Genomic DNA, 13,893 nt, shown 5'->3' on the forward strand with positions numbered 1-13,893 from the left:
TCGAGCTGGACTCTGTGTTACTTACTTCCTGTAGCTGCATCTTGAGATTCCCCTTATTGCCTGAAAATAATCATATTCGTTTATCACCTTGTCTCACCTTTTGGCTCACCATTTACCTGCAGACATGGCATTTGGCTGAAGGCCTTGGCAATATAAATTCTACCCAAATTCAAGTGTTTTGGCCCTGAAGCTGTTATTGCAGATTTTTGTGACAGCCAACATGGTTTTCAGTTCAATACACTCAGTGGGAAACTTAACTCAAAAAAGTATTTGGGTCCTTGAACATCAAGGGAGACACATTTCAATCCAGTGGTCAATTTGATTGATACCTTGAATGTTCCAACCTTCCTCACAGCGCCAGGGACCCGGGTTCGATTCCGACCTCGGGTGATTGTCTGTGCAGAGTCTGCATTTCCTTCCCGCGCCTGCGTGGGTTTCCTCCGGGTGCTCCTGTTTCCTCCCAAAAGTCCAAAGTTGTGCAGGTTAGGTGGATTGACCATGCTAAATTGTCCCTCGGTGGGGTTACAGGGATAGGGTGGGGAATTGGGCCCAGGTATGATGGTCAGTACAGTCGCGATGTGCCGAATGGCCTCCTTCTGCACTGTATGGATTCTGCACAATGTTCAGCATGATTCGCGACTCCTTAGATAATAAAGCAGTCCATGTCCAAATGCAGCAGGACCTGGACAATATCCAGGCTTGGGCTGACAAGTGGCAAGTTACATTCGCGCCACACAAGTGCCAGACAATGACCATCACCTACAAGAGAGGATCTAACCATTGCCCCTTGTCAGTCAATGGCATTACCATCACTGAATTCCCCACCATCACTGTCCTGGGGATTACCATTGGCCAGAAACTGAACTGAACTAGCCAGATTAATATTGTGGCTACCATGGCAGGTCAGAGGCTAGGAATCCTATGGCGGGTAACTCACCTCCTGACTCCCAAAGGCCTGCCCACCACCTACAAGGCAGGAGTGTGATGGAATACTCTCCACTTGCCTGGTTGCTCCAGCAACCCTCAAGAAGCTTGACACACATCAGGACAAAGCGGCCCACTTGATTGCTACCTCCCTCACAAACATTCACTTCCTCCATCATCAACGCACAGTAGCAGCTGTGGGTACCATCCATAAGATGCACTGCGGGAATTCACCAAGGCTCCATAGGCAGCAACTTCCAATTCCACAACCACACCCACGTAGGGGAACAGGGGCAGAAGATATCTGGGAACACCATCACCTGGAAGTCCCCCTCCAAGTCACTCACTATCCTGACTTGGAACTATATTGCCATTCTTTCACTGACGCAGGGTCAGAATCCTAGAGCTCCCTCCCTAACAGCACTGTGGGTGTACCTATACCACATGGACTGCAGCGGTTCAAGAAGGCAGCTCACCACCACCTTCACTGGGGCAACTAGGAATGGGCAGTGAATCCGCAGCCTATGGATGAAAAAAAGTACAAAGTGCCTTGATTCAAGGCATTGACTTCATCTCCCAAAGGCCACTGATGCTCAACAGAGCGAGGCATTTCTATACGAATCGATTAATTAAAGCCAGCAAGTACGTGAGATTTAACCTCTTCAATGGGTTACAAATGACCATCATGGACTTTGTTTGTGTGTCAAGCTTTCACACCGTGATGAGTTTTCGACCATTGAACAACTCTGAACAAGAGCCATGGGTGGGATTCTCCGACCCCCCCAGCAGGTCGGAGAATCACTGGGGAGGGGGGGGGGGGGTGTAAATCCCGCCTAGCCGCCCCGCGATATTCTCCGGCCCCCAAAAAATCGCGCCGACGTGAATCGCGCCGTTGATATGGCCTCCTGGTCATGTGCCAGCTGGCAACAGTCATTGCGGCCATGGCTTTTGACACCTATACGGAGGCCACAGACTGACATGGAGAACCGCTACAATGATGCCCATGCAGCGACCAGGGGTGTGATAAAGAGGTGCTTTGGGCTGCTGAAGATGCGCTTCAGGTGCCTGGGCCGCTCTGGAGGGGCCCTCCAGTGCCCGTCAGATAGGGTCGGCCGCAACGTTGTGGTCTGCTGCGTCCTGCACAACATAGTCCAGCAGAGGGCGATGTGCTGCAGGCAGAGATGGGGAAAGGGGAGGAGCAGCAAGACGAGGTGCAGACCTCCGCAGATGAGGAGGATGGGGGCAATGGTCGGGACAGACAGGCGGGACATGGACGGGAGGCTGCCCACCGTTACCGGCTGGACCAGCAGGCATGGGACAGGCTGATAGCCGCCCGGTTCACGGGCTAGGGGGGCGTGGGAATCGCCGAGTATGGGCACAGACTGCACACTATGGCACCAGCCTACCACCCTCACCCCACCCACCCACCAACAACATCCTCACCCTCCGCCACCCACCCACCACCGACTACCCTCACCCCACCCGCATGCACACCACCCCTCCGTTGCACATCAACCTGCGGCACAACGGGCCGGGCTCATACGGTCGTCAGTGGACGTGTGTCTATTGGAGGCCATGGATGATGATGACAACTCGCTCTGCGATAAGCTTTGGGCTCTACATCGTTGGACAATGTCTGACCCATGGCCATAGTACCACCCTCCACCTGGACCGTCCCTGCATGCAGACGTGCAGGATCCTCATGCGGTGGTCACAGACAACCTGCACGTTCATCCTGGCCACGGCAGCAAAGCCCGCTGCCCGGGCATCCTGGCTGGCCCGGTCCACAGGATGTAGCGGTCCGCAATGGCATAAAGGGCGTCCGCCACTGCACAGATGGACCGGTGCACCAACGCCTGCGAGGTACTGGACAGGTCCCCACTCGGCACCTGAAATGACCCCGTGGCATAAAAGTTCAGGGTCACCGTAACCTTGACGGCCACGGGGAGAGGGTGCCCTCACCCAGTGCCACACGGTGCCAGGTGTGCCATCAGGTGGCAGATATGGGCGACGGTTTCCCGGCTCATCCGGAGTCCCCTCCTGCATGCCCGGCCCGTGAGGTCCTGGTACGACGAGCGGGGCCGGTACACACGGGGCCCCATCAGGCGTCCACGTCGCCATGGCACCACCACCACCTCCTCCTCCTCGCCCTGTCATGCGGGTGGCCCTCCAGCCTGGTCGGCTGCCACCTGCCTCCCTGCGGCACGCTCCTCTGCAGTGCACGGTCCCTGCACGGTCCACCGCAATGTCTGCCCTGGAGGATGGAGAGGGCGACGCGGGGTGGGGGGGCACACTCACCTGAGGCCGATGTTCTATCACCCCTCACACACACACCCCCGCACGCATCAACAGAGCATAAAGGCAGCTTCTGTAGGTGTGAAAGTGATTTTAATAACAAACAGTTCAGACACGTGCCCTAGCCCAGAACTAATCTGTGCCCTACACCCATGCCAACTTACTCAGTGTCTAATTGTTTGGCCTTACGGGCCCTATGACTACGTCTAGATGGTTCCCCAGACGGTGCAGCAGAACTAGATGTGGATTCCTGTGATTCCTGCCCTGTGACTCGGGACCTGTTTGGCGGCCGTTTCCTGGGGCGGCCCGGCCTAAATGGGCCAGGCTGCGGCTCGGGCGACTGGGATGGTGAGCTGCCAGCCTGTCCTGCCCGTTGCCCACCAGATGCACCTGGGATGGAACGGGGGGGAGTCCCAGGTGTCGGTGTTCTGGGACCTCCCTTACAGAAGGGCCCGGACGGGCTCCAGAACCTCCTCCTCCCTCGGGGTGCCCGATGGCCCCCGGGCTTCTACATGGGTCGGGGATGCGATCGGACCGAGCACCCGACGCCACCCCGACACCTGGCACTGCCAGTCCTGGAGGCCCGCCCTGGTATCAACAAGGGTCTGCAGGTTTGCAGCCATGGAGCTCAGGGAGTTGGTCATCCCTGTCTGTGTCTGGGCGACGCCGGTCAGCACCGGGGCAATGGCGCCAATGCCCTCAGCAATGCCCTGCTGAGACTGGGCCACTGCCTGCAGAGACTGGGCCGTGGCCTGCAGAGACAGGGCCGTGGCCTGCTGGGACTGGGCCACTGCCTGCAGAGACTAGGCCGTGGCCTGCAGAGACTGGGTCATGGCCTGCAGAGACTGGGCCATGGCCTGCTGGGACTGGGCCATGGCCTGCAGAGACTGGGCCGTGGCCTGCAGAGACTGGGCCATGGCCTGCAGAGACTAGGCCGTGGCCTGCAGAGACTAGGCCATGGCCTGCAGAGACTGGGCCATGGCCTGCTGAGACTGGGCCATGGCCTGCAGAGACTGCACCATGGCCTGCTGGGACTGGGCCACTGCCTGCAGAGACTGGGCCGTGGCCTGCAGAGACAGGGCCGTGGCCTGCTGGGACTGGGCCACTGCCTGCAGAGACTAGGCCGTGGCCTGCAGAGACTGGGTCATGGCCTGCAGAGACTGGGCCATGGCCTGCTGGGACTGGGCCATGGCCTGCAGAGACTGGGCCGTGGCCTGCAGGGACTGGGCCATGGCCTGCAGAGACTAGGCCGTGGCCTGCAGAGACTAGGCCATGGCCTGCAGAGACTGGGCCATGGCCTGCTGAGACTGGGCCGTGGCCTGCAGAGACTGCACCATGGCCTGCTGGGACTGGGCCACTGCCTGCAGAGACTGGGCCGTGGCCTGCAGAGACTGGGCCGTGGCCTGCTGGGACTGGGCCACTGCCTGCAGAGACTGGGCCGTGGCCTGCAGAGACTGGGCCATGGCCTGCTGAGACTGCGCCATGGCCTGCTGGGACTGGGCGATGGCCTGCTGAGACTGGGCCATGGCCTGCTGGGACTGGGTTACTGCCTGCAGAGACAGGGCCGTGGCCTGCAGAGACTGGGCCGTGGCCTGCTGAGACTGGGCCATGGCCTGCTGAGACTGGGCCGTGGCCTGCAGAGACTGCACCATGGCCTGCTGGGACTGGGCCACTGCCTGCAGAGACTGGGCCGTGGCCTGCAGAGACTGGGCCGTGGCTTGCTGAGACTGCGCCATGGCCTGCTGAGACTGGGCCATGGCCTGCTGGGACTGGGCCATGGCCTGCTGAGACTGGGCCATGGCCTGCTGGGACTGGGCCATGGCCTGCTGGGACTGGGCCATGGCCTGCTGGGACTGGGCCATGGCCTGCTGAGACTGGGCCATGGCCTGCAGAGACTGGGCCAAGGCCTGCTGAGACTGCGCCATGGCCTGCAGGGACTGGGCCACTGCCTGCAGAGACAGGGCCGTGGCCTGCAGAGACTGGGCCATGGCCTGCTGAGACTGCGCCATGGCCTGCAGGAACTGCGCCATGGGCTGCTGAGACTGGGCCATGGCCTGCTGGGACAGGGCCACTGCCTGCAGAGACTGGGCCGTGGCCTGCTGGGACTGGGCCAAGGCCTCCTGGGACTGGGCCATGGCCTGCAGAGACTGGGCCATGGCCTGCTGAGACTGGGCCATGGCCTGCTGGGACTGGGCCATGGCCTGCTGGGACTGGGCCATGGCCTGCTGGGACTGCGCCATGGCCTGCTGAGACTGGGCCACTGCCTGCAGAGACTGGGCCATGGCCTGCTGAGACTGGGCCATGGCCTGCTGGGACTGCGCCCATGGCCTGCTGAGACTGGGCCATGGCCTGCTGGGACTGCGCCATGGGCTGCTGTGACTGGGCCATGGGCTGCTGAGACTGGGCCATGGCCTGCTGGGACTGCGCCATGGCCTGCTGGGACTGGGCCATGGCCTGCTGAGACTGGGCCACTGCCTGCAGAGACTGGGCCGTGGCCTGCTGGGACTGCGCCATGGCCTGCTGAGACTGGGCCACTGCCTGCAGAGACTGGGCCATGGCCTGCTGGGATTGGGCCACTGCCTGCTGGGACTGGGCCATGGGCTGCTGGGACTGCCCCATGGGCTGCTGGGACTGTGCCATGGCGTTGAGCGCCTCTGCGATCTGCTGCTGGCTCTGGCTCATGGCTGCTTGTGAGAGGGCAGCCATGTCCTGGGCCACAGATGCCACCTGCACGGAAGGCCCCAGGCCTTGCATACTGCAACCCGTGTCTGACACCGTTGCACCCATTGCCTCCACCGCGGATGCCACCCGTGCGGTGTCAGCCTGGGTGGCACGCATGACCGGCACCACTCCCTGCTCCTGCACGCGGGTGGACACATAGATTTCATAGAATTTACAGTGCAGAAGGAGGCCATTCGGCCCATCGAGTCTGCACCGGCTCTTGGAATGAGCACCCTACCCAAGGTCAACACCTCCACCCTGTCCCCATAACCCAGTAACCCCACCCAACACTAAAGGCAATTTTGGAGTAAGGGCAATTTATCATGGCCAATCCACCTAACCTGAACATCTTTGGACACCCTCTTCGGTCGTCCCTTGGTCCATGACTGCATCGGGTCTATGGGTGGGTGCGGGACCCATCTGGGCAGCAGATGGTTTCCTGCGCCGGGCTGCCCTCCGACCACCCGGCCCCTCGGCTGCTCCTGCCTCCACCTGCTGTACCGGGGCGGCTGTGTTGTGTGCACCAGTTAGTGTCCCAGAAGCCTCATCGCTAAAGTGCCCAACCAAGGCGAGTGTCTCTGCGATAGTGGAGGGTGTAGGAGATAGAAGTGGCGTAATGGCGTGCTCCTCATCCGACAAGAAGTCCGGGGTCCCCTGGAGTGGTGATTCCTGTCCATCTGTTCTCTGTGTGTGGGTGTCTGTGCGTCGGTGTCCTGTGTGTCAGTGTCCTGGGTCGGCTGCGATGGGGGCCTATTACTGTGGCTGCCCTCCTCGTCGCTGGGTGTGGCTCGCCGCACTTGCACTAGGTGTGGGTGGCGTGCGCCTGGTACTCCGGGTCTGTCCCTAGCTCATGGCCACCCTGGAATGTCCTTGGGGCGTTGTATGCCTGATGGGTCCCTCCTTCCCCCATATTCCCCCTCCCCCCATATCCCCCTTTCCCCATATCCCCCCTTTCCACATATCACCCTTTCCCCATATACCCATTCCCCATATCCTACTTCCCCCATATCCCCCCTTCCCCCATATCACCCTTTCCCCATATACCCATTCCCCCATATCCTCCTTCCCCCATATCCCCCGTTCCCCCATATTCCCCCTTCCCCCATATCCTCCTTCCCCCATATCCCCCCTTCCCCATATCACCCTTTCCCCATATACCCATTCCCCCATATCCTCCTTCCCTATATCCCCCTTCCCCATATCATGCTTTCCCCACATACACATTCCCCCATATCCTCCTTCCCCATATCCCCCTTCCCCATATCCCCCTTTCCCCCTATCACCCTTTCCCCATATACCCATTCCCCCATATCCTCCTTCCCCCATATCCCCGTTCCCCCATATCCCCCGTTCCCCCATATCCCCTTCCCCATATCCCCTTCCTCCATGTCCCCCCCTTCCCCCATATCCCCATACCCCGCTTCCGCCATATCCCCTTCCCAATATACCCCTTCCCCATATCCCCTTCCCCCTTATCCCCCATATCCCCTTCCGCCAAATCCCCCTTCCCCCATATCCTCCTTCCCCCATATCCCCCCTTCCCCATATCACCCTTTCCCCATATACCCATTCCCCCATATCATGCTTTCCCCACATACCCATTCCCCCATATCCTCCTTCCCCATATCCCCTTCCCCCATATCCCCCTTTCCCCCATATCACCCTTTCCCCATATACCCATTCCCCCATATCCTCCTTCCCCCATATCCCCGTTCCCCCATATCCCCCGTTCTCCCATATCCCCTTCCCCATATCCCCCTTCCTCCATGTCCCCCCCTTCCCCCATATCCCCATACCCCGCTTCCGCCATATCCCCTTCCCAATATACCCCTTCCCCATATCCCCTTCCCCCTTATCCCCCATATCCCCTTCCCCAAATCCCCCTTCCTCCATTTCCCCCTTCCCATATTCCCCTTCCTCCATACCCCGCTTCCGCCATATCCCCCTTCCCCCATATACCCCTTCCCCATATCACCCTCCCCATATCCCCCCTTATCCCCCATCCCCCATATCCCCTTATCCCCCATATCCCCTTCCCCCATATCCCCCATTCCCCATATCCCCCTTCCCCCATGGGAGATATGGGGAAGGGGGATATGGGGTATGGGGAATATGGGGGAAGGAGATATGGGTGGATAAGGGGATATGGGGGAAGGGGGATCTGGGAAGGGAATATATGGGGATATGGGGGAAGGGGCATATGGGGAAGGGGTTATGGGGAAGGAGGATATGGGGGAGGGGGGGATATGGGGGAAAGAGGATATGGGGAAGGGGATATGGGGAAAGGGATATGGGGGAAGGGGGGATATGGGGAAGGGGCTATGGGGAAGGGGATATGGGGAAGGGGATATGGGGAAGGAGGATATGGGGAAAGGGGATATGAGTGGAAGGGGGATATGGGTGAAGGAGGATATGGGCGAAGGGGGAAATGGGGATATGGGGAAAGGAAGATATGGGGGACGTAGATATGGGGATATGGGGGAATGGGGGGAATGGGGATATGGGGGAAGGGGGAATATGGGGGAAGGGGGATTTGGGGGAAGCGGGATATGGCGGAAGAAGGATATGGGGAAGGGGATATGGGGAAAGGAGGATATGGGGAAAGGGGGATATGGGGAAGGGGATAGGGGATATGGGGGAACGGGGAAATGGGGGAACGGGGATATGGCGGAAGGAGGATATGGTGAAGGGGATAGGGGAAGGGGATTTGGGGGAATAGGGATTATGGGGAAGGGGATATGGGGGAAATGGGGATGTGGGGGGACGGGGATATGGCGGAAGGAGGATATGGGGGAACGTGGATATGGGGGAATGGGGAAATGAGGTAAGGGGATATGGGGAAGGGGATATGGGGAAGGGGGGATATGGGGGAAGGGGAAAGGGGGATATGGGGGAATGGGGATATGGGGAAGGGGATATGGGGGAACGGGGATATGGGTGAAGGGGCATATGGGGAAGGGGATATGGGGGAAGGAGGATATAGGGAAGGGGGATACGGGGAAGGGGATATGGGGGAAGGAGGATATGGGGAATGGGGAAGGGGATATGGGGGAAGGGGGATATGGGAAAGGGGATATGGAGGAACGGGAATATGGGGAAGGGAATATGGGGAAGGGGCATATGGGGAAGGAGGATATGGGGAAGGGGGATACAGGGAAGGGGATATGGGGGAAGGAGGATAGGGGGAATGGGGAAGGGGATATGGGAGACGGGGATATGGGGGAAAGGGGGATATGGGGAAGGGGGAATGGGGGAAGGAGGATATGGGGAAGGGGGAATGGGGAAGGGGATATGGGAGACGGGGATATGGGGGAAAGGTGGATATGGGGGAACGGGGATATGGGGGAAGGAGGATATGGGGGAACTGAGATATGGGGAAGGGGATATGGGAAAGGGGGATATGGGGAAAGGGGGATAGGGGGATATGGGAAAGGGGGGATATGGGGGAAGGGGGATATAGGGGAAATGGGATATGGTGGAATGTGGATATGGAGAAAGGGGATATGGGGAAACGAGGATATGGGGGAACAGGGATATGGGGGAACAGGGATATGGGGGATATGAGGAAGGGGGTATATGGGGGAAGGGGGAATATGGGGAAGGGGGATATGGGGAAGGGGGATGGGGAATATGGGGGAAGGGGGATATGGGGAAGGGAGAAAAGGGGGCAGGCAGTGGGGTGTCTCGCTTGGAGCTGCACGGCAGGCGGCCATGTTGCCAGTTCTCTGGGCTGGGGCGTCTTTTATGCAGTGATGCCGCGTGGCGTCACTGTCAGCGCGCGCGTCCGTGACGGGTGACGACTTCGCGAATGGCGTCACGTCGCTACTAGCCCATTCCCGGCCGGAGAATATGCAACGTTCCGGGGGGGGGGGGCCGACGCTGGAGTGATTTGCGCCGTTTTTGTCGCCGGGTTCGGGCCATCGTGCCAATTCACGGAGAATCCCGCCCCATATGTGCATCTTTGTTGTGTCTGCCAATTTAATCTTTAAAATATGAGCCATCAAAATGCAATAATGTAATATTCTTCAACTGATGTGAAAAATAGTACCGTGTGGAAAATAGTAAGTATAGAGCTTCCTGATTATTTTAAGTTGCAGAAACTATAACAATCCAGTAAATGTATTAGACACAGGTAAACAATGGTGCAAAAATGAAGATTACGTTAAGTTATTTCAAATTGACTAAGGCTTCTCTCATTTCAAGTTCACTGGTGGGGTGGTTTGAACTGTTGAACTCTGACCAATGGTGCTTGTTGATTGTGAGGGAATGTGTTGCCATCTTGTGGTCAATGAAGGAATTGTTGAATTCCATGGTTTGCCATGGTGACAGACAGCCCTGGAAGGTGACCGGTCGAGGGTCGAGGCACTCGCAGTTGGCCATTCTAATAGAAATACTCTGCTTAACATTCACAATTGTCCCAAGACGTGAACCTGATTATTTACCTACACACTGCTTGTCTGCAGGTATCAATAAAAACAAATGATTCTCAGGGAAACTTTAATTGTTGCCATGCGCGCTGAACTATTGTGCTGGCGGATGCAAAAGATTGCCTTTGCGGCTCTATGAGCGTCAGCCTGAGCTCGGAGAGAATTGGCAATGAGTCAGAATGTTTTTGGTTCAAATCCCACAGATTTGAGCAGGTAGTCGGGGTTGAGACTCCAGGGAGCACTGGGCTGTTGGAGGGACAAATGGGTGAGACTCACTGAAGGCTCCTAAAAAGAGCCAAGGTGCTATTCTAAACATCGATGAGGAGTTCTCCCAATAATCAAGTTGCAGAATGGGCACGCAATTGGCAAATGAATTCCAGCACACTCAGTGGGAACTACTGCATTTAGATAAATAATAATAAGGATTACTTAAAAAAAGAAGCCAGGATGTGGAGATGCCGGCGTTGGGCTGGGGTGTGCACAGTGAGAAGTCTTACAACACCAGGTTAAAGTCCAACAGGTTTGTTTCAGATCACTAGCTTTCGGAGCACTGCTCCTTCCTCGGGTGAATGAGGAAGGAGCTGCGCTCCGAAAGCTAGTGCTTGAAACAAACATGTTGGACTTTAACCTGGTGTTGTAAGACTTCTTACTTAGAAAAGAACTGAAGTGTGGTTGAGGACTGAAGGGATCTGGAAGCAGAATTACACAAATCACTAAAGGTAACAACTCAGGTTAATAAGGCAAACCAAGACCAGGATTGATTTCTAGATTTAAAAAATGATAAAGTTATGTTCAGATTGCATATAACACCTAATTAGCTGACAGCTCGAGTACTGTGAAAAACCTTCACAAACATTCAAAACTCCAACAAACTGTGGCAGCCGTGTGTGCCATCTACAAGATGCCCGGCAGTAATTCACCAAGATTCCTCAGACAGCACCACCTTCCAAACCCATGACCACTACCATCTAGAAGGACAAGGGCAGCAGATACCTGGGAAACCCCACCACCTGGAGGTGCCCCTCCAAGTCACTCACCAGCCTGACTTGGAAATGTATCGCTGCTCCTTTACTGTCACTGGAACTCCCTCCCTAAGAGCACAGTTGTGCACCTACACCACATGGACTGCAGCGGTTGAAGAACGAAGATCAACACCACCTTCTGAAGGAGAATTAGGGTCAGAGGGTCATTAATCTTTGGAATTTTCTTCCACAGAGAGAGAGGGTGGAGGCTGGATCATTAAATGCATTCAAGGCTCAGCTAGACAGATTTCTGATCTACAAGGGAGTCACGGGGTAGGCAGGAAAGTGGAGTCGAGGCCACAATCAGATCAGCCATGATCGTATTGAATGGCGGAGCAGGCTAAATCTTTTTTATAAATAAATTTCGAATAGCCAATTATTTCTTTCCAATTAGGGGGCAATTTAGCGTGGCCAATCCACCTAACCTGCACATCTTTGGGTTGTGGGGGTGAGACCCACGCAGACATGGGAAGAATGTGCAAACTCCACACAGAGAGTCACCTGAGGCCTGGATCGAACCCGGGTCCTCAGCGCCGTAAGCAGCAGTGCTAACCACTGAGCCACCGTGCCGCCCTACAGCAGGCTAAATCATCCAAATGGCCTATTCCTGCTGCCATTTCCTATGGTCTTCATAGAATTTATCATAGAATTTACAGTGCAGAAGGAGGCCATTCGGCCCATCTAGTCTGCACCGGCTCTTGGAAAGAGCACCCTACCCAAGGTTAACCCTTCACCCTATCCCCATAACCCAGTAACCCCACCCAACACCAAGGGCACTTTTGGACGCTAAGGGCAATTTAGCATGACCAATCCACCTAACCTGCACGTCTTTGGACTGTGGGAGGAAACCGGAGCACCCGGAGGAAACCCACGCAGACACGGGGAGGGCGTGCAGACTCCGCAGAGACAGTGACCCAAGCCGGAATTGAATCTGGGACCCTGGAGCTGTGAAGCAATTGTGCTATCCACAATGGTACCGTGCTACCGTAAAGTATAAATGGTTGATGGGTGACTTAATAAACTTGTGGATGTTTGGACGTTAGGGGGGCGGGCAAAACCAGAGGCCATCAACGTAAGATAATTACCAAAAAATTCAATTGGAAATTCAGAATTACTGAGAGAAGATAAGAATGTGGAAGTGGCTACTATAGGGCGTGGAAAGCCAAATGAAAAGTATCCATGCCTTTAAGGGTCGACTACGGGCGGGATTCTCTGCTCCCGGGGCTAAGTGCCCGCGCCGTGGTGAACGCCGTCGCGTTTCACGACGGCGCAAACAGGGCCCGGGCACGACCTATTCTGGCCCCCACAGGGGGCCAGCACAGCGCTAGAGCGGTTCACGCCGCTCCAACCTCCTTACGCGGCACCAAACGGGTGCTGCGCCAACCCACGCATGCGCAGTTGGGGCAGCTCATTCCTGCGCATGCACAATTGGACCGCGGCATCCTGCGCATGAGCGGGGAACTTCTTACTCGCGCCGGCCCCTCACCAACATGGTGCCGAGGTTCTGGGGCCAGCCGCAGATGGAAGTAGGCCCGGGGGGTGGGGGGGGGGGAGAGAGGCTGGCCCGCCGATCAGTGGACCCCGATATCGTGGGCCAGACCCCATCGGAGCCCCCCCCCCCCCGCCCCGGTGAAGGAGCCCCCCTCCCCAGCGTTCCTGCACAGTACCCGCTGGCAGCAACCAGGGGTGAACGGCACCGACGAGACTCATTTTGTTCGCCGGCCGCTTGGCCCAGCCGGGCCAGAGAATCACCGCTCACCATTTGCGGCGATTCTCGAGGCGCTGGTTTCACGGTGTTGGGAGAATTGCGTGCGGGTGTCGGGGCGGCGTGGCATGACTCACACGGCGCCCCGCCGATTCTCCCACTCGGCGTTGGGGGGGGGGGGGGGAGAGAATACCGCCCTACATAAGCATATTATGGAGAAGGGAACACAGGTTATTCGTATTATGAGGAGGAATTAGCAGGAGGCTCGAATAAAATTTAGCGGTCGATATGGACTGATTGGACCGAGTGGCAAGTTTCCACGTAATCCTGTGTCCTGGTCAACGTTTACCCCTCAACCAACATTGCTAAAAGAAGAGATTGTTTGGCTATGGCTCTTTGCGGGATCTCCCTTTGTGCAAATTGTGTTTTCTCCGTTACACCAGTCGAAAGATGTGCAGGTTCGGTGGATTGCCCATGCTAAATTGCCCCTTAGTGTCCAAAAGTATAAGTGGGGTTACGGGGATAGAGTAGAGGCCTGGGTATAAGTAGGGTGCCCTTTCCAAGGGCCAGTGCAGAGTCGATGGGCTTCCTTCTGTACTGTAAATTCGGTAATCTATGAAAAGTATTTATTTGGTTGTCCAACATTTCTTGAGCTGAAATGCTGTACATAAATGCAAGTTATGTCATTCTTTACTGCAAGGAAATCGATTTGAACATTCCTTATTCTATGGAGCGCATTTATCAATAATTGAAAAGCTGAGATGAGCTCAGGCACCTATTTTTATAGTTTGATTGCGAT

General features: G+C 56.6%; 1 protein-coding gene across 3 annotated transcripts in view; it reads left to right on the top strand.

Annotated features, from left to right (window-relative positions):
* Window positions 1-13,893, top strand: part of lrrc8c (leucine rich repeat containing 8 VRAC subunit C) — a 52,804-nt gene that overhangs the window by 36,372 nt on the left and 2,539 nt on the right. The gene's annotated exons all lie outside the window — the stretch shown is intronic.

This window comes from Scyliorhinus canicula, chromosome 4, assembly GCF_902713615.1.
Source record: "Scyliorhinus canicula chromosome 4, sScyCan1.1, whole genome shotgun sequence".
Classification (NCBI taxonomy): Eukaryota; Metazoa; Chordata; class Chondrichthyes; order Carcharhiniformes; family Scyliorhinidae; genus Scyliorhinus; species Scyliorhinus canicula.